The sequence below is a fragment of the Protopterus annectens genome, chromosome 11.part0 (genome assembly GCF_019279795.1).
Source record: "Protopterus annectens isolate FY-2018-M chromosome 11.part0, PAN1.0, whole genome shotgun sequence".
Taxonomy (NCBI): Eukaryota; Metazoa; Chordata; order Ceratodontiformes; family Protopteridae; genus Protopterus; species Protopterus annectens.
The window spans coordinates 996,684,006-996,705,274 of record NC_056745.1 but is presented as its reverse complement, the minus strand read 5'-3'; positions in this window follow the sequence as shown (position 1 = coordinate 996,705,274).

Below are 21,269 nucleotides of genomic sequence, written 5' to 3'. Positions count from 1 at the left end.
GAGAACTAGAATATCCGGGGTCTGCAAACCAGTAGGAAATTATTAGCTAAGATGGTGAACCTGAGTGATAGACAGAAAAGATCCACCATGAAGGAGGTATGTGGCACCCGAGCTGCAAATGTATCCAGTAGTCTTTTATCTTGTAATGCCCTTGTGAGCCCTACACAGCCTAAAGAGGAGAAAGTGTCAGGGGACTCCTGATAAATAGGGATACACTACAGCAGTTCAAGGTGGATCAGTGGCAAATCAAGTCTATGGTATGTTTTCAAAGATCACTTCCTGGAAAATAAGGGTAACTGGAGATACTACTGATGATTACAATGGAACACGTGAAGGTCAACACAGCCACTGTGAAATAGCTGACTGAACCTTCATTGCAAAGGGCATGCCATGCAGTTCCTGTATAGTATACACATTACTCTGAGTAGTCAGGAAGGACTGTCATGTGCATTCTGCTCATTCATATGATAATGAGCCACAAGACCATGAAAAGATACAGCATAATGTGGTCCATAGTGTTGGATATCATGAAGGAGCATACAGAGATAGTGGAATGGAGTTCATACTGTCATATTTTGAGGTAGTAGTCTTAAAGCATGCAAAGCCCAACTTGACACGTCTGTCACAAAAAATGTTTGTGGACTTTCTTCCATTGCATTGGCAGCATGTATAGTGGCATGGGATAGCCCATCTCTCTGTATAATAATAATGCTGAAATCAACAGAATCCCTAATTCCTGATAGCTCTAGCATTTCTGATGTTCTCTGATATGGCAACTATCCTACCAAGCTGTGTCCCTGTTTCCCTTATACTGTAGCCTCTGTGTTGGACTATGTAGAATACATTTTTATTCAGCACAGGAGATGTACTTTAGGTGCCTGAGAATCCGTAATTTGTTCCATGCATAAAGTATCTTATCTGGTTCTAGAATATGTCTAAACTGCATTCAACTGACTTCCCATGTGCCAGAACACTGTGGACACCTGGCACTATCCAGTGCCCCTTTGGAACAAGGCAAGTTGATCTGAAAGCACTGTTCATGGTACTGAACATGAAACAGAACAGCAGTGAGGCTATTCATAGTAGATTGTGTGCTTTCATCCAGGTTAGTCCATAAAGGTGCCAGCCAAGTGAGTTTTTCAACTCAAGTTGGAATATTCAGTGATAGACTTCCTGCAAACTGTGACCACATCTCTGAAGCTCTGAGGTGCCACCACCATCTTTGCATCACTTTGTAGTGGATTGTGGGTTTGTTATGATGGTTGTGATGCTGTTAACTGTGATGTAGAGTAACAATGTTCATGTGTGTGAAGTTTCATTAAAGTGACATCATTCCTTGTAGTCAAATGCCAGGACATGGCTATGGACACATAATAACTATCTTTATGCCCTTTTACTGTATTCTCTTCTCTCTCAGCTTGTTGACCATTGAGCCACCTGTATCATCCTCAAAATCATTCATTCTCCAGGGGTGAGGAGTCCCACATCAGATGCCCTAGGGTGAGAGCCATCCACATGCACTATCATCTAGGCTAACACTGCAGAGTGTGGTGCTCTAACCACAATCCTTGTAATAAGAGCATAATGTCTGTAAGAAGGCCTAACTCCTCTCCTTGGATAATGGTATGGGCACTCACTTGAGCAAAAGGGCTGCTTATGCCTCTCTATCAGTTTGCATGTGCTCCTTTGTATGGCAGACAGGGACAATTGTAAATAGCTGAGGAGGTGCCAACCACATTGCCTTTGAACCAGCCTCCACTCTTTTGATGCCATCCTTGGTCTGTAGAAGTGATCAAGTGAGGAGTGTTGGCATGAGCTTTCCAGATCCACGTTCTCCACCTATCCAAGAAGACCCATATCCATGCTCCCTACTCCCTAATGCAATGTCAAATGCCCAAATTGTTAATCAAACAAAGGTAACCTGGGCCATAGCTGCATCTCTGTTCTTTGATGCCACCATTGTAGTTTTATCTTTATGTTTTCACAGTAGTTCTGTGCTATACCTTAGTTGTACTGAATGTCTAATGTATTAACTTTCTTTTCCCACAAACTCTTGTGACTATCCATTGCCATTCTCTCATGCTACCCCTTCCATTCTGCATTATGCTTCCACTTTGCTGCTGACTGTCTTGCTGTTGCCTCCTCCCTAAATCTATCTTTCTTTCTTTTTGCCCTGCAGTACCTCATATAAATTTCCTGACTATGTGCTTCATGAAGGGAGGTTGCTTAGTCCACTCCTCTATGCTGGCCTCCATTGCACTGCATGCTATTACATGGACTGCTATGCTGCCTTTGTCACCTCTGCTGTCTCTGCTGACATGTTCTGCTGTATGGTACATCCTGTCAAGCTGGGCAACTTCACACATAACAAGTTTTGCTGGTTCAGAGCACTGTGCTTGCAGTAATTGTCTTCAGTTATCTGTTTGTTCATGAGTCAGAAAGAATCCCTTCTAATTACTCATTCCCTGTCATTGCCTTTGTCTTCACCATAAGGAAATCTAAAATCTGTCATAATATTAAGGAATATTTCAAGGAATCCAGAGGTCTTTGTCTACAGGAATAAAAAATGTTTTTTTTTTGTTTGTTTTTTAAGATTGTTTTTCTTTTGCATTCACCATATCACTTGGGGCATTACCTAAAAAATTACCTCAATAGGGACAGGACACAAAATTGTAGTTTACATGGAAGTTGTACCTTTTAATCTATACCAACTCTCTGTTTCAGCACCTAGACAGATTTCTCTCAAAAAAAGTGCTGATGCTATGACAATTGTCCAAAACAATATACCAGACTGGACTCAGACACCAGTTTCAGCACAAATTTGTTGCAATAGGGGCACAGTGCAAATTGAACAGTGAACTTGTAGTAAAGACTTCTAAAAATAAGAGAATGCTGGCAGCATTATTGCAATTTCTTTGGTTGCATTATCCAGAAGCAACTAAGGATCATATCCCTGTGTAAGTACATTCATTGAAATTACTTAAAAATGGCAAACTTATAATCTTTCTATTAAACTTTTCTGAGGCAATATCACCAGCATACCACATATGGAACATGAATTATATGCTGTCGTTTGTGCTAGGTGAGCAAAATGGATCAAAAAAAGTCTTTGCCAATGTCAAACCACATTATGTTTCTCATCCATTGTCATTATGGTGTCTGAAATGCTTCAAAGAGATGACAAAAAAAGAGCAATGTAATCGACTTTTCATTTAACTCACATTTTTAAAGAAGTGCACCCATCAGACTTAGCATCTTTTTTCTTTTTACAGAGTATATCATATTTATATTTATTTGTCAAAAATATAATATAGTCAAAAACTAGAATTACATGATATGAAAAAAATACGACAGCAAATGCTGATAATATGTCATTGGTTTAAACTTCTGATTACACAGGGCTAAAGTATTCTTTTACATATAAAACTAGTGATAGTTTTCATACCTTTCTGTAAATATTTGCACCTTGTTGACTGAAGAAGATAAAAGGGAAAAACAATAGCTCTTGTGTTTCATCTGTGTTGTAAGAAACTGACACTCCTTAACATTAAAATAAAGCATCACTTTTGGCACACTGGTCATTCTAGATCAAAGTGTGTCAGCACTTATTAAAAGAACCATGTGGCTATTTTGCACAAAGTGTGTTTTTATAATTTTTCCTGCTTCCAGCACATCTTTCCTTTTTGATCAACTTGTTGCATGGCAGCAATGATGCTGTTGTGCCAGTGTTGTTTCAACAGTATCAGATTTTAATACGAGTTAAAATGAACTTTGTAACTCTTTTTTATCTACAAAGCAATGAGATACAATAACCTTTCTTGCTCTACTGGTATGGTCCATTCCTAACAATTATATAAATATATCACAACATGGAATATTCACCATTATTTAGATATGATGATCAACATCTTGCACTTTTCTCTCCAGATTGAAGGTTAAAATGGATTATGGCTTAATCTACAAGTTAAGTCCTGAAATAATTTTAAGACATGATAAATTGCAATTTTCCAGACTGTGTAACAACAGTTCCACTAACCTGATGTAACAGGAAGAGCAGTATTTGCATGTGACTTATTATATGGTCCATTGAACCTGCTCACCCAGTCTGGTTTATTTATATTAAGTGTAAAACACATGAAATGTATTCTAAGACACTTTATTTTAAGCATATTATTTTCATCTGAATACATTCTTTTAGTAAACTTAGATGAGAAATAGACTTAAAAATGGAAGTAGGTGTAACATCTCCACTCTGGGCCAGTAATCAAGGAGCCTGAATCCTCACCATTAACACTTGAAAGGGATGTTCACTTGGATTAAAAATGGATATACCCAGTATTTCCAGATGCAGCTCTCTGCATCAAGCACAGTTTCCCTTAGCAGCACACAGGGAACACATTAAGTCCGGGGGCTGGTTTTTCTCTCTCTCTCTTTCTTCAGATCCCCAGTAAGTCTCCCCATGGGCACAGCTATAGATTTGAGTCCTCAGCTGAGTGTCCAAACCAAGTCCTCCAGCACCCTCTCTGTGAAACCATTGTTTCGTGTCCCTGCTCCAAGCAGCTGACAAACACACACACACACACACACACACACACACACACACACACACACACACACACACACACACACACACACACTTTGAGATTTGATTTGAGCACACACACACACACACACACACACACACACACACACACACACACACACACCTGGAAAAGGCTGGCACAGATTTACCAGCTATGCACCCTTTTTCACAGGCTATAAGGTAGTTACTGTCACCAAACACTCCAAAGCTAGCTACTCCAAGGCTCTTAAAGGTTACCCAATTATACTGACTGAAATTAGTATTTATACAAATGGTAGTGTTTTGACCAGTGCAGTAAGGCTTTTAGAAGTGGCCACAGTGTCACTGAATAAATATAAGTACTCTCAAAGGTTATAATATTCTCTAAAGGACCAGCCACAATGAAAAGTTTAAATATATTTAATAATAAATAATAAAAGAGCATAAAAATACTAAATATTTATTTACAATAAACACACACAGATGAATAGATTCACACAGATAAAGAAAAACAATACTTAACTAATCTCACTATATTTTCCTGACTTATCTAAAGAATTACTAGAGCAAGGCAAGATGAAGTAGGTGAGGGGTCCTTCCTTCCCAGGATCCAAAAACCGAGTACTCTGAGACTTCTCTCTCATCTGGTATTGAAACATCATTTCTGTTCTATATTACAGAATGATATCAAATGCATCTGGTCATTTGACTTCTGGTTTCCATGCTATTCTCACCCCCATTGCTAGAAACTGAACCAGAATTTAGCACATATATGTTACCATACACAGAGATAGAGATTTGCTGAGATGTGTAATAGCATCTGGAAGCTATACAACCATAAAACACGTCCACCTTTCCTACATGAGCTAATAAACTATTCTCTGGCACAGACATTTAGTCTATTGCTGCAATCATAACTGTAAAATACAGTTCTATGACCTAAGCCAGGTAACTTAATTTCAGGATATTTTTCTAAAAGTTAGCTGGGGCTGAGCGTAACCTCTTCTCTTACAGTATCTTCAGTTAAAACCTATACATTTAATCTGTTACAGTACAGTCAGGACCCATTGTTGGTATATTTTTTTTAACAAAAGCAGCTTTACAAATATATTTTTCAACACAAGCATTTGTACTAATTAGTTTGATAAACAAATGACATATAATTCTTTACAAAATTCCAGCTAGCTGTGGTGGCATATGTTGCACATCTCCTGGTACAGCTGGCAATACCTCACATAATCACAGTAGGTATTAGAAAAATGAAAGGGATAAGGTACGCTGGCCAGGAATACTATTTCCATGAAAGGACATGCCTTATGAGAGATGAATTTGAAAATCAGACCTATATTTTGCTCACTTATCACAAAGTGTTTGTGCAATGTACCACATAGCACAATCACTGGAATGAAGGAAATGAATGGCAGGTTTGGCTGTGCTTATCTCATTTGTGCAAAGCACTGCAGTCTGCAAACTGGACAACTGGACTACCCAAGAAGCAGACAGGGCACATACAGGCAAAAATAGAATGTGGATACATTTAATTAATTCTGTTGGGCACTGTGCAGACCCATTTGGGTTGTGTGAAGTGTGGCAGTGTGCAAACTGGTCAACTGGATCAACCAGGAAACAGACAGGGTACAGACAGACAAAAATAGAATCTGGATGCATTCAGTTAATTCTGTTGGGCACTGTGCAAACCCATTTGGCTGTGCTTTTCTCATTTGCATAAAGTGCGGTAGTGTGCAAACTAGACAACTGGTGCACCTAGAAAGTGGACAGAAACCAGACAGTGAAAAATAGAAACCAGATACATTCAATTAATTCTATTGGACACCATGCAAACCCACTAAGCGGCATTGAGCAGCACTTAAGAGAGAGACAATAAGAATGATTATTAAATTATGGAATGTGATGTAACTAGTCCTGTGGTAGCAAGTTTAAATGTCAGGCTGGAGTATGGATGGTCCTGGATTCTAGTACAGTGTGTGTAACCTTTTTTTTTATACTGTTGTGACACTTCAGGTGATAGCAATAAACTGAAACATAAGCAACAGTTATTTCAACTTTCTTGTGGCAACAGTTGTAAGTATAGGACTGCCATACACATGGTCCTGGGCTCTAATACAGGATATTCCATATATTCTTACTGTTGTTCCACTTCCCATTATATTCACTTTTAGTGATAACACTTTAGATAGTGCAGCTGATCTTAATTATATGTATGAGGGATGGGACACTATTGTTATGTTATCATATTAATCGTCCAGTTTCAATTATTTCATTCTGCACTGCTGCTGTCCATGCACCTTCATGCAAATGCATTGACTAGTTGTGCCCACTCTAGTAAATGTGATAGTGAGGATTAGCAGGAAAGCCTCAGTTTCCATTGCTCTAGTCTAGATCCACTGGTAAATAGACGTGGCAGGCATTACTGGGGAAGGTGCTAGGTATAGAGGAAGAGGTGGGGAGTCCATGATTCTAGGATATTCAATGGACTCCTAGTGAATCACCACAGCCAAAGGCTTCTGCAGGAGGACTATTCTAGCTCCCAGTACAAGTCTAAGGAGTGGGATAGTTTATCCCAGGCTGCATCCAGTGCCATTGGTATTCCTCACACTGGAGAGCAATGTAGGCATCATTTCAATGACCTACAGAGGAGAAAGATAAATATACTCGACCATTGGACTGAGGAATTTAAGACTGAGGACATCCCACATCTGTTTAAGAATCAACTTAAGAGAGTAATTGTAAGAATTAGAAATCTGAATATAGGCAAGACTGGTATTCATAATGGTCTTCTGTTGTTTTCTGTTTTTCCCGAGATGCCAGTGATTTAGAGTGCAATGTCTGGGCCCACAGGACTAGATGGGAGAGACTGAGAAGATCGAGTGGTATGTATGTAGCAGAAGAGAAGTGTTATTGTAGCATTAAAAGTTAAAGATAGATTTTTTCGTATGTTATAAAGTTGCATCAAACTGAGCATGGATATCCCAACTGTAAATGCAAGTATGCCTTCATTAACATGTAGGAGAAACCAATTGTAAGAGTCCAATATTAGACTTTAATCAGAGCTTGTGGGTTCAAATACTACAATTCACAGACATATCATACTGTTATTTCTTCAATAATATTTGCATTAAATTAAATCCTCTATACCAGTGGTTCAAATGTCCTGCTGTAAAATGTAATCTCTATAACTGGAACATGCACATGTGTAATATATGCACATTTCAAGGATTCCTTGCAGCAATCTGTAGTATCGTGTGTATCTGTCCAACTTAAATGTAAAACATAAGATAATAAGAGTTCTGTAATTGTATTAATGCATTGTATGTCACACATGATGGTGCTAATCTCTTTTTTCTCTTAACCCAACCCTTATCTCTCTTTTTTTATTTTCTTTATTTTCTTTTATTTTATTTTTCAAAATATATTTTTACTGAATTATTATTTTGTATTATTTTATAAATAATTTTGTTTTAATTTTATTTTTATTTTATTTTATTGTTAAAAATAATTTTAATTTTATTGTACTGTATTGTTAAAAATAATTTTATTTTATTTAATTCATGTTTTTATTTTCTTTTTGTATTTTTATTATGTGTTGTCAAAATGTGTCCATGTTATCCATGTAAACCACATCATCAAATGCTCCACAGCACAGTGAGGTAGACCAGCCCCAGTGGATCAGCCTACCCAGGCTTCACCAGCTGCAGCACCAATGCCCAGAACATCTGGGACTCAATCTGGCAGTACTGCCTCTGTTGCCCCTTTAATACCTGTGCCCTTAGGTAGTCATGTCCCAGATGCTGGTCCAGAAGTACCGTTTGGGAACAGTGGCAGAGGTGGTGATTTCATAAGGTGACAGTGATGACAGCCCAGTGAATGAGGACTTGATTCTCACTGTCTCCAAGCTTGATTGCTATAGGCACGGGCTGTCCCCACCCTCAACCCAATCATGTGTCCTCCAACCTTTTGTGTCCATCACCTTCCCTGTCTCTTGTCTGGTTTGCCTTGTCTGTTGGCAATTGCTTCCTCACCTAGATATCTTACCTGACCCAGACATACCCATGTCTCTTCCCCAACATTTTCCTATCTCTTAAAAAAAAAAAAATGGGCACCTGTCCCACAACAAAAAAAAAAAGTCCCATTCATAGCTCTCCATTCTGCATGTGTCTTCTTGACACACTTGATTTGGTGCAATTGGCTATGCAATATAATTGTGTTGTGGTCGTCCCTCTCTCTGGAAGTGACACTCCAAATTCAGTTAATATTCTGCTCATATTTTCAGTTTACACTGTTAAAGAAATGGATAGCTAGCTATGCTTCTTTCCTACCCCCTCCTGCACATTCCTGTCCTGCTTTCCCTTTGTTCTTCCCTGTGCTTCCTCCCCATTTCATCACTTTCCTAGCTACACAATTTTAACACCTTTAATCTGGTCATAAAATAGAATCACACTCAACACACATAAGTAACAGTAAAGGAAATGGATCCCTTTATTTTTTGGGTTCCATGTTTGCACGAAGGAGTGTATAACGCACCAATGTATAGCAATGTTGAGTGGCAGTAAACTGCTGTGGTTGCCTCCACACAATGCCATTTAAGCCCATTGTGCTATGCCAAAATGCAGCTACATGTGTACTGTGAAGATTTCATGTCATTACATTATTAATGTTTAAATAAAAGTATTAAAAAGTATTAGATAGACCTAGGCTCAAACACAGTACCATCTGGGCCCAAAAAGGAATGCATCACTGCATTAACACATGCTGCCAGAGTCAGTTAAGCAGCAAGTGTGTTGTATAGACTGAGTACTAACTGTCAGACTTTAGCTTGTGGCTCATGTTTGCGCACTACTAAGCTACACACAAACATGTGTATCTCACATGCGTATACACTTTGGCAGCCTTCGTGCAAACCCGCACTATGAAAAAGTAAATATGATGCATTGCTGATGTTTACTATTTCCTGTCTATGATATGAAATTACATGTGGAAATGTTACAAACTGAAGGCCTTATCTAACTATATGTTACATATTTACAATACAGCCATGTGTTGCCAACCCATCAAGCACTGCATCCTTGGTGTCTCAGTACTTTTTCCACACATACCTGTATATTACCTACATTACAGAAGGTAATATCAGATGTTGGATGATATGCAATGCACATCAATCTGGTAACACACAGAACTACATGTATTGACCCATAAGCCTAAAAAGCCTTATCTGCAAAGCTAGGGAAGGAATTAGCATGCACCTTATCCACAGACACATAAGTGACCTTCAGCACACTTGACCCTACCCATTCTGCTTTTGTCAAGGATAGATGCTTATTGAACCTTGTGGACTTCTTTGATACTGACCCCAAAGATCTGGATGAAGGATAACAGGACATACCGCCTATGTTGAGTTATCCAAGGGCTTTGACACTATCCCCCAATCATGTGCCATAGTGAAGATCTCCCATGTGGGAATTAGGCCATACAGTAATAGATAGATAGCCAACTGGCTGACTGACAGAACACACACTGTCAAAGCTGGGGACTGCACCTCCACCACTAGCCCACTTTCCAGTGGAATACCATAAAGATATGTGCTGGGCACTCAACTGTTTGGAATCTACTTCTCTGAAGTGCAAGAAACAGTAGATGGTTTGTGGCTTACCAAGTTTGCAGATGACTATTAACTAGACGCAGTCATATAGAGTCTCTCAATGATGGTAACATATTACAAAAAAGGCTGACACAGACAAATGATTGGTGCCAAACTCACAGACTAATCCTTAAAGCAAACAATGCCTTATTGTTTCCTTTGGTAATAAAGTACCCCCACTTATTATGATATATATAACACCCTTCTAAGCTCAAACACAATGTTGTGAGACTTCGGAACACATGTTGATAGCAATCTACACATTCATCACTATGTTTCCATAATGGTGAGACACACATTCTGCATTACACACCTCATACATATGGAAACCACATCCAAGACCAGGGAGGTCATAGATCTTCTGTACTCTACTCATATCAAGCCAGTAATTGAGTAAAATGCTCCCTTCTGTCTGTACCGCACTAGATACCTGCAGTAATAAGAGGAAACACAGAGGCTTGTGACTTGGAGAATCCAGGGCCTCCAAACATGACATACATGGAAAGACTAAAAGACCTGTCACGTACTCAGTATTATGCAAGCTGCTGCGAGGTGGCCTATGCCTGGACTACAGAGCAGTCTTAGACCCTGCCCTACTGGAAATGCTGGACATCTGCAAATCAAATGGGACAAGACAAATGTGCTCCAGGGTTCTCAACCTAGCCTGTGGAATAAACAAAACATGCTAGGGGCACAACTTTATCCACTGTTGATTGGCACTCCTCTGTAATAGGCTCCCACTTTGAGCAAAGTAGTGCTCCTCAATGACCCTGTTCAGTTTGACAACTGGATGGTTGATTGTAAAGTCACCTCTGGGGTGGCACCTATGTCTCTAGTGTGCAGGGCCAGTCAGTGATGCTCACAGAATCACTTTGCTAACAACGACTATCTAACTATGCTCAATAAGGGTACTTGTGTTTTTACATAGCTAGATTTGTAAACACCCTAGGGCCATGAGGCTATTTGCCTCCTATAAACCTATGAAGCTATGAACCTAGGCAGGCCTCCCATCCTCTTGTCTCCCATGTGGCCTGATGATGTCATCTACTATAAGGTGACCTGCACTTTTGTATAAATCAGACTTGTGCCTTGGCACTTGCATAAAGTAATTTGTTCTGTAGTCTGTCCCCTTAGATACGTAAGGGTTCTGTTCTCACTGCAATCAACTTGGTATGTGTGTGTGTATGTGTGTGTGTGTGTGTGTGTGTGTGTGTGTGTGTGTGTGTGTGTGTGTGTGTGTGTGTGTGTGTGTGTGTATATGTGTGTGTGGGTGTGTGGGTGTGTGTGTGTGTGTGTCTAGACAGAACAGTACAAGTGTGTATCCTACAGTTACTGCTCAAATGCCATGGCTTGCCAATATTTTGATACTTGCACACGTCTACACATCCATTCCATACAGGCCTCCCAAACTCTTGTCTCCCACATGGCTTGCTGATTTGTTAATGCAGGTATACAAACACACAACCCAAGTATAATGTAGATATAACATCCTAAAATCAGATCAATAAGTATGTGACCCATATCCTGGGGTACATGGTAAGTAGAAAATCCACCAGCATGTGGTCAGAGTGCTGACTACTACCTTGAATGCAACCCAAGTACTGGGTATGTGAAAGACATCCACATCATATATATGTGTATATATATATATATATATATATATATATATGTATATATATGTATATATATATATATATATATATATATATATATATATATATATATATATATATATATATATATATATATATATATATATATATATATATATATATATATATATATATATATATATATCGAACAGGACAAGTAGTGAGGAGCACAAAGAAGAGCAGCTATAACCACTATATACAGAGACAGGCATTAAAGCACACCCGGTTAGACTTTGTTAGCCTTTGGCTAACACCATCAGTCTGTGCATACATGCTCACCTACAGCTATGCAACACACACTGTAGAACCAGGAAGCTAACAGCAAAAAATGATAACTCATATCTATAAACATTCCCTGATTTTGCCTCACACTTTTGCCATCCCTCATAGAATTTTTGATTTTTCTGGTAATTCACTGAGGATTGCAATTAGTCAGTAATGCAGATATTACAGATTCATATGTGTTTTTGTTCAGAAGATGCATGCTGATGTAAAAAAAGAAACATTTTGATCTATGAACTTTTTTATTGAGTAATATTTAAAAAATAGTCCCCCCATTTTGTTTTTTTCAGCCATATCTTTGGTTTTGTCACTGATTATTAAGCAATGAAGTTAAGAACTACTTTTCAGCTGACTCTGGTAATCCTCAAATAAGGTTATTTGGTAGTTTATCCCAAAAGTTTAAAACTAAGATGGTAGTTTATCCCAAAAGTTTAAAACTAAGATGGTACTGACTTCATCCTGAAGTCCTGAGTTGTTCCATTCCCATAGTATGTACTTGCAAACAGCCTGACAGTACTCATAAAATGAGATGGTGCTCCGACTTATCAAATGAAAGGAGCACTTGCAGGATTTCCCAGTTAATAATTTAATAAAGCAGGTTTTATACTGCAACAGGATAGCAGTATTCCCTGCTTACAGAATAGTTAGCCATTTGTGAGTTTTTTTTTTGTGGCAGTTGCGTGAACTAGTATGAAGGAAGGGGAAATGTCCTCTGCCAAAACCTAGAGTAAAAATCTGTTACTATTATGATCAAACGATGTCAGTTGAAAGAAATAAAATGACACAATTAAGTAAAAATATACTGGACCTGGTCATCACCAACATGAGGGACAAAAGCTCCACACCTGTGGTAAATTCCTCATTGGTCAGATCAGATCATAAACTCATCACCCTAGATATCCACATACCACCCTCACCCCCCACCCCAAAAGAAACCATGGTGAAAAACTTCTCCAAGGCAAACTTTATGCTACTCAAGACAGAGGTGGCAAACTTAGCTACTCCCCAGCAGAAAGGCAATATGATTGAATCAGCTATATCCTACACAAAAGCACTCTACAAGCACCTACATGAGTGCATGGACTGTGCTATCCCAAATAAGACCAAGACCCACTCCTCCAAAAAGAAGAAACCAGCCTGGATGACCCCGGCCATAAATAAGGTCTATAATAGAAGGAAGAAATTATTGCAAAAAAGAATAAAAACCCAGGAATGGAGGAGCTCCCTGACCAACCTTAGCAAAAAGCTAAGAACCCTCATAAAAACCTCTAAGATGAGCTTTGAAAGAAAAATCACAACAAACACAGAAGAAAATCACAAAGCTTTTTTAGCTATGTCAAAAACCTAAATAACTCACAGATCTGCTCTGAGCTACAGCATAATGGTTCAAAATTCATGGAACCAACTGATATCGCCAATATACTGGCAGATAGGTTCAGTGCAAATTTCAACTCACCCTCACCCCCCAAAGGGCCCATTTCCATACCATAAGATTGTACTGCCCCTAAAATCACAGACACTCAGGTGAAAATAGCAATTTCCAAGGCAAGAAACACGGCATCCATGGGACCAGACAGCATCCCAGGCTGCGTACCACATGAACTCCAAAACAAATTACTCCCTCACCTTAATGCCATGTTTAACCACAGCCTCACCTCAGGCTATTTGCCCACAGAGTGGTGCACAGCAAAAGTTATACCACTCCACAAAGGAGGTGCCACCACTGACCCTGGGAATTACCACCCCATCAGCCTGACGAGTCTCCTCTGCAAGGTCATGGAGTGCATCATCATGGAACTCATAAACAAAGACATTGGGAACCTACAAACCCTTGACCCCACCCAATTTGGGTTCATAAAGGGAAGGTCTTGCTCCTAAATCTGGTTGGCTTTTTCGAAATGGTCACTAAAACAATAGATGAGGGAAAGGTGGTTCACACAGCATAACTTGATCTTGCAAAGACCTTCGATACCATTCCCCACTTGGGAATTATTGACAAACTCACCAACATAAATATAAACCCCTACGTTACAAGATGGGTTGCTAACTGGCTCATGGATAGAACCCATTCAGTGAGAATAAGAAATGCTAGATCCGACTCCAAACCTGTGACTAGTAGTGTACCACAGGGCTCAGTCCTGGGACCCCTCCTGTTCGGTACCTACATCTCGGCGGTACAAGCAAACACAGAGGGACTATGGCTAACAAAGTTTGCAAATGACTGGGTGCCATAATTAAGACCCCTACTGATGTAGATATCCCCCAAAACGGTCTTATGGACACCAATACGTTGTGCCAAAACCACAGCCTCAAGCTAAATGCCAAAAAGTGCACTGTCATCCCCTTTGGGAAAAACCAAGTACCTATGAATTGCAACATATGTGGTAGCCCACTTACTACGGAGAGTGTGATAAGACACCTAGGGACTCAGGTGGACAGTAACCTCTCCTTCGACAACCATATTGCTAAAGAGGTTAGAAAATCCTTCTACATGGCCCACCTTATCACAAAAGGGTTTTCATCCAGGAATAAGGATGTTATTGTCCCCCTCTACTCAACACTCATTAGACCCATTATTGAATATAATGCCCCGTTCGGGATGTACCTAACAAGACATCTGCAACAACGGAAGAGGCCTCAAAAGTACCTCACAAAGAGAATAACAGGCCTCAAACAATTGCCCTATGCCATGAGGCTAAAAAAACTCAGACTGTACTTGGTCGCATACTGGCTACTCACAGGTGATCTCTGCCCAACATACAAGGCTATGTCAAACCCCAAATTGCTAGAAATGCTCCACCTAAGGAAAACCCAATCCACCAGAGCTACTCACTCAAGGGACATAAACCTGACATCAACAATAAACAGGACTTGTTGGAGGGACAGATTCATGTCCCAGAGACTCCCCTTGCTCTGGAATAAGCTCCACATAAATGTGAGGCAGAGCTCCTCATTAGCGCTCTACAAGAGGAATCTTGATGAGTGGATGGGAAACTGGAAATTCACCCCGGGAATCACTTCTTTGGCCCTGCTAGACAGGGGCATAGGAAACTAGACCACTTGGGAGTGAAGCGTAAGCAAAACATTTTTTGGCTAGATTTAATTATGGCCTAGGGCCAATAGCCTAGTACCAACCTATTGAACCTATGAACAACCCATGCACCAAAATCATGTATTGTACGACTAAGTATTTTAGAATTTAGCATGCACAGAAATAGAATGCTAATCTAGTCATTATAAATATACTTGCAATTGATTACAAAGAACTTTCTGATCTATTAATAAACTGTTTCCTTCTAACCTAATTTGCCTAGTGTGTAACTTTGAGCAAGTGACTTCACCAGTTAATATTCCTCGGTCACCCAAAGAAGGGGCACTTTGTCCAGTGGATATACCTGGTTAACAAATAAAATAAATTAAATTGAAATAAGGACAGTGCTTCATAGCATCATTGATTTGATTAACTAAGAATACATTGTATGCCTCAGTGCATTGCAGCAGACTTTAGATCCCTAGGTGATAATGAATGTTCATACCATATGAGTCATGTTATTTTATGTTTCATAACAAGATCTGGCATGTAAGAAATGGGAAGTGGTAAACTTAATCTTGCCCTTTTTCTGTCCTTAATGAACTATATTACAGAATATAATGTTATTTTTCTTTAAATGTGGCATGAGTCCATGTGTTGAAGAGCAGATTACCACAAAATCAACAGTGTATACCCAACCAGAAAGTCTGCTAGTGAGGTTTTCATTCTTTCGTAAGGTCTTTTAAACTATTAGCACTATTACTGTTACTTGACAGGATATACAGACTTTTACCCCTCTCCAAATTAAGTGATTATTTCAGGCAAATTCCACAGTGGGGATATATATCAGGCTGTGTATTTTTTACTATAGTGACACACTGACTACTAGGTTATGACACAGGAGGCAATATAACTTAATTCATTCTTCATAATTATTATACATAACAGATCTCATGTATTGTTATTTATTGTGATAGTCTAACTGCTTGCATCTGCACCGACATATTTTGTGTGGCCCTATCTTCCTTTGGCCTAGATAATGCATGTAGGATCATTCTGGATGTTCTTAATTGCTGCTATAGATTGGTTATTATGATGTCTTCTAAAGTTTGCATATCAGCAGTGTGACACCCGTGCACTGGCTCAACAATCAAGGAGCCTCAATCCTCACCACTAACACCATTGAGGGGCGTCCGTATAGGGAAAGGATAATAAATACACACACAGTAAAGTACAATTTCCCTTAAGAGCACACAGAAACCACAGTTAGTCTGGGGCTGGTTTCTCCATTTATCTTCAGGTACCCAATAAGACTCCCCACTGGCACAGCTAAAGGGTCCAGATCTCAGCCTAGTGGGCAAGCTAAAATCTCCAGCACCCTCTCTATCCAACCAGTGCTTCATGTCCCTGCCCAAGTAGCTGACACACACACACACACACACACACACACACACACACACACACACACACACACACACACACACACACACACACACACACACACACATACACACACACTCTCTTTGAGATAATAGTCATATACAACCACACAGACACTCCTGGGGAAGGCCGTCACAGGTTCTCCAGGTGTTCCCCTTGTGCCCAGACTATACAGTAGAAATCATTTACCACCACCCACTAATATTTATCAGCTACTCAAGGGCCCTTATTAAATCATGTCAAATTATTACTGTGCAATATTATTATCCAAACGGTAAGTGTAACCAAACAGTCAAGACTTATTTGGAGTGACTTGGTACAGTATCGTTTTATACATGCAATGTACTCTTAGAGCTTAAATTATCTCTACACAAAACAGCCACAGTTGAAAGATTTAAAAAATATTTAATAATAAATAATAAAAACACAAGACAGTACTTCTTACTACACAGTGCTAGTCAAGAGATCAAAGATCACAGAGAAATACTTAAAATAATACTGTAGAAAAGTTCTGACATCAACACAGAAAAACATTTAGTCTAATCTTCCTAATTCCTAGCTATTTCTAAGAGAAAACACTAACGTTTAAGATCCTACTTACACATAGAGCAAGACAGTGCTGGTGATGTTGGATGTTTTCAAGACAAATGCTCTCATGCTCTCTGTCCTTAAATTGATAACACAGTACCACTGATTCATTTCAGATTACATTGTTTTTTCTGGTTCCCATGCTAACAGAATTCAAAGGTTAATGGCCCCTTTGATTTTGCAGTGGTCAGGAACCAGAGCAATAAAAGAAATTATACATGCAAATTCTAGCCAGTAATTCTGACCTCAAAACAATAGTCACAATTCCTTCATCCAGACATATCGGCTCTGAATTTTGACATCAAAGACGGTCATAAAATGCTTTACTTAGCATTCTTACAGCAGAATATACTGTTACATTTTTGCAATTCAATATCCAATGCAGTCTTCTCACATTTAAGAGAACAAGCCTGTGGTTTACATTAATATTTACAAATGACAGCATTATCTACAAAATTCCATCTGGCTGGGCTGGCAGCCTTCACTTATCTTCACAAGTAGATTTCCAGGCTTCCAACTTGTCGATTCAACAAATGTTATGGTAACTGTTTATGTCCTTGTGAAGAAGGTGTTGGAATGTATGCAATTTGTAATTTTTCATCCAATGCTTAATGAGTTACTCTCTTTATTGAGTGTACTTGAAGGAACTTTTTTTCTGAATATACCAACCAGAACTGACAAACGTTAGTTCTCCCTGTGCTAGGTATTATAAATTGTCAGCTAATAAAATGCCCATGCCTTCAACAAGCTATGAATTAGGTCTACTTATACTTAAAACTTAAACAAAAGACTAGTAACATTTTTTTCTCTTTGAAAGTAGTCACTGTCTTCTTTAGACATTGGTTCTTTTCTATTCTAATTGCAGTTTTAATATTATCCATTTAGACTTGTATTTGTAGCATGAGATGAGTTACATAATCTAACTTTTCAAGTTTCAGAGCAGCAATGTTATATGTTATATGTTAATGTACATTTAGTTATCCTTGTCATCTGCAGGATAGTAAGGCCTGAATTCTGTGAGTGAATGAAAGGATAACAAAGTACAGAATGAGTAAGGAAATGCTGTCTGCTGCTGTTTATCATCAAACACCTGTATTGTGGCAACGCACTATAAAGATGTCCCTCATATTGATCACTACTACAGTAGCCTTAGCTTTGGGTTATATCCTGCATAGGATATAACAGCCGACCAGCTTCCAAAGCTTCAGGGTTCTGTCCATGTGCTCTGAAAATGTGTTAGCTCAAGATAAGATAACTAAAGAGAGAGGTTTAGGTGCCAAGCCCTTCAGAACTTTTCTGCCTCCAAAGAGAGTGCTCCTGCCCAGGCTTCAGTGGATTGACTCTTGGCTTGTGCTGTTCCATTGCTGGGCAGATAAGTTCCTTTTGGGGAAAAACCTTCTATATATTATTTTTTAATGTTTTAATTTACTGTGTTGGGAAAGTACATTTTATTCTAGGGATATATGTTTTTATTAACTGTCACATGACTTTGCTGCACTTTTTTAACACAACCAAATTTTGTCTTTGACAGATTAAAAGCTGAGTTAAACATTCTATAACTGTTTTTTTTTCTATGGAGAAATTGTGTTTAAATTACTTTTTAGATTTAACAAGTAAAATCATCCACCAAATCACACAAATCACAAGTAAACACTATATAAGTTGAAGAACCAGACACGATGAATACCACCAGCATTTCTGAAGAAGTCCATGTTAAGTTTACAGAAGGATGAAAGCACTTAGTATATATACGTATTTTTACTAATAAACATTGGTGGCATTCATCATGTCTGGTTCTTCACCTTATACAGTGGTTACTTGTACTTCTTACAGCTGGTGAAGGGTATTAGTGTACCTTTAACTGTGTTTCTATTGGGAAAAGTGACTTTATGCTACTTTTGAATTTTTACTGGCTTTTGCTGTTCAGTTTCTCTGGGAAAGAGATATAATTTTCCACCTGATCATGGAACAAACTATCAGTCCATGGCTGGTCCTTCTTCCAACCCCCCCCCCCAAAAAAAAAGTTAACTAAACAGCCTTTGCTACCACTGCAGGCCAGCATTTGCCTCATACCATGTTGGTGACACTGCTGTGGCCACAACTGGTTCCTCAAACCACTTTTCTTTTTCATAGGCTCCCTCTTGTGTCACCCATACAACCACTATAGACAAGGGGGTAGCCATGTTCTCTATGGCTGTTTGGGGTCTGGTTACTATGCAAGGAGATATGCTTTTGTTTATTTTGGGAAAAGAGGCAGGAAGGTGCTCCTGCTTATCCAGAATGTTGTGCCCATCATCTGTTAATGCCATTAAAAATCCCGTTTGCCCTAACTTTTATGTCAAAAAGAATCAGAAAATGAAACACATTGCTTCTCCTGCTCTAGTTTATTACATCTGGCTCAGAATCTTGCACAGGCTATTAACTCTTCTTATCATGTGATTTCTGATAAGAGAAACAAGGATTCCTCCTTTCCTAAAGAGATTCAAGAAAATGAATCTGGAGAAGAATGTGATGGGACAGATACAGGTTTCTCTCAGAATTTTGATTCAGATGCAAAAAGCATGTTATCTGAATCTCCCTATCAAGGATTCTCTTTCAATATGACTATCCCTAGCTAAGAATAATTACAAGGCATTCTTTAACTACATCCAATATCTAAAAGGGAATACCCAGGTATGAGCTGAACTGGTTGTGGATGGCACCACCCATACTCAACTGGAGGTAATAGCAACCTGCTACCTGACAGATTTAGAGAAAACTTCATTCCTTTGTCCAGTCTAGTCATCCCCAATGTATACCTGCCACCATTTATATCAAGAGAGCCGGTCATCTCAGTGCTTTCCATTGCCAAAAACAAGTCATCAGTGGGACCAGACAACATCCCAGGTTGCCTTTTAAACAACTTAAAACATGACCTAGTAGACCAACTTTGATCTCTGTTTAACCACAGCCTGAGAACTGGCTATATTCTAGCGGAATGGAGGGAAGCAACAATAATCCCTCTGCACAAAGGGTGACCATCAACTGACCCTAGGAATTATATGCACATAAGCTTGACTGGCCTCATCTGCAAGGCCATGGAAAGAATCATTATGGACTTTATTAACAAGGACATAGGCAATCTCCAAATTCTGGACTCAGCCCAGTTTGGATTCATTAAAGGTAAATCATGCCTGTTAAACATGGTTGGCTTCTTTGAGAACGTCACCAAGGCCCTGGATGAGGAAAAGACAGTGCATACCACCTATCTTGACCTAACCAAGGCATTTGACATATTACCCCCTTCAGGTATCATAGAGTAACCTTACCGATTGGGAATTAACCCCTACATTGCCATAGTGATGTGGTACATAAACAAGCAAGGGGAAACCAACTCTTACCAGTGGAACAATCTTGCTCTCTTTCTGTCTACAGCCTTCCTGTATTCTGTCAGAGCAAATTTGTGTGACAGGCCAAGCAGGACAAAGACAGACCCTCAAAGATGGAAACTAGATCAGAGGGTCTTCCTAGAACTGAACCATCTGCAAGGACTTCCACAAACAGACCTTTTTGCTGGCAAAATTCAGTTCCAAGACACCTTGCAAGAAGGCAAGGAAGATAGATGCCTTTTGTTTTCATTGGACAGGAATGCTCCTGGATGTCTTTATATTGTTACTTCTGATATCCAGGATACTTCTAAAGATTCAGAAGGAATCTCCCAAGATCACTCCCTCCTGGCCTGGCAACAGTGGTTCTCCAACTTTTGGAACTGGCGAAGGGCAATTACGACAAGCTTCCTCACAGACTGGATCTACTGACAGAAGTTCAGGGATGTTTGATACATGCTGACCCCAAACAACTTCAACCGACTGCCTTTAAAAACCATGTACTAATGGAGGCAAGAAAGCCTGTTATTAGAACATTTTATATTAGAAAATGTAAATGGTTTTGAAGTTGGTGCCAACAACATAACCAGCTACTGTTCAAGGCTAGAATTTCTCTGATTTTACATTTGTGTGATTTACTTCCCTATGGTCTGTCTTATTCCTCTATCAGGGTTCATTTGTTGGCCATTTTAGC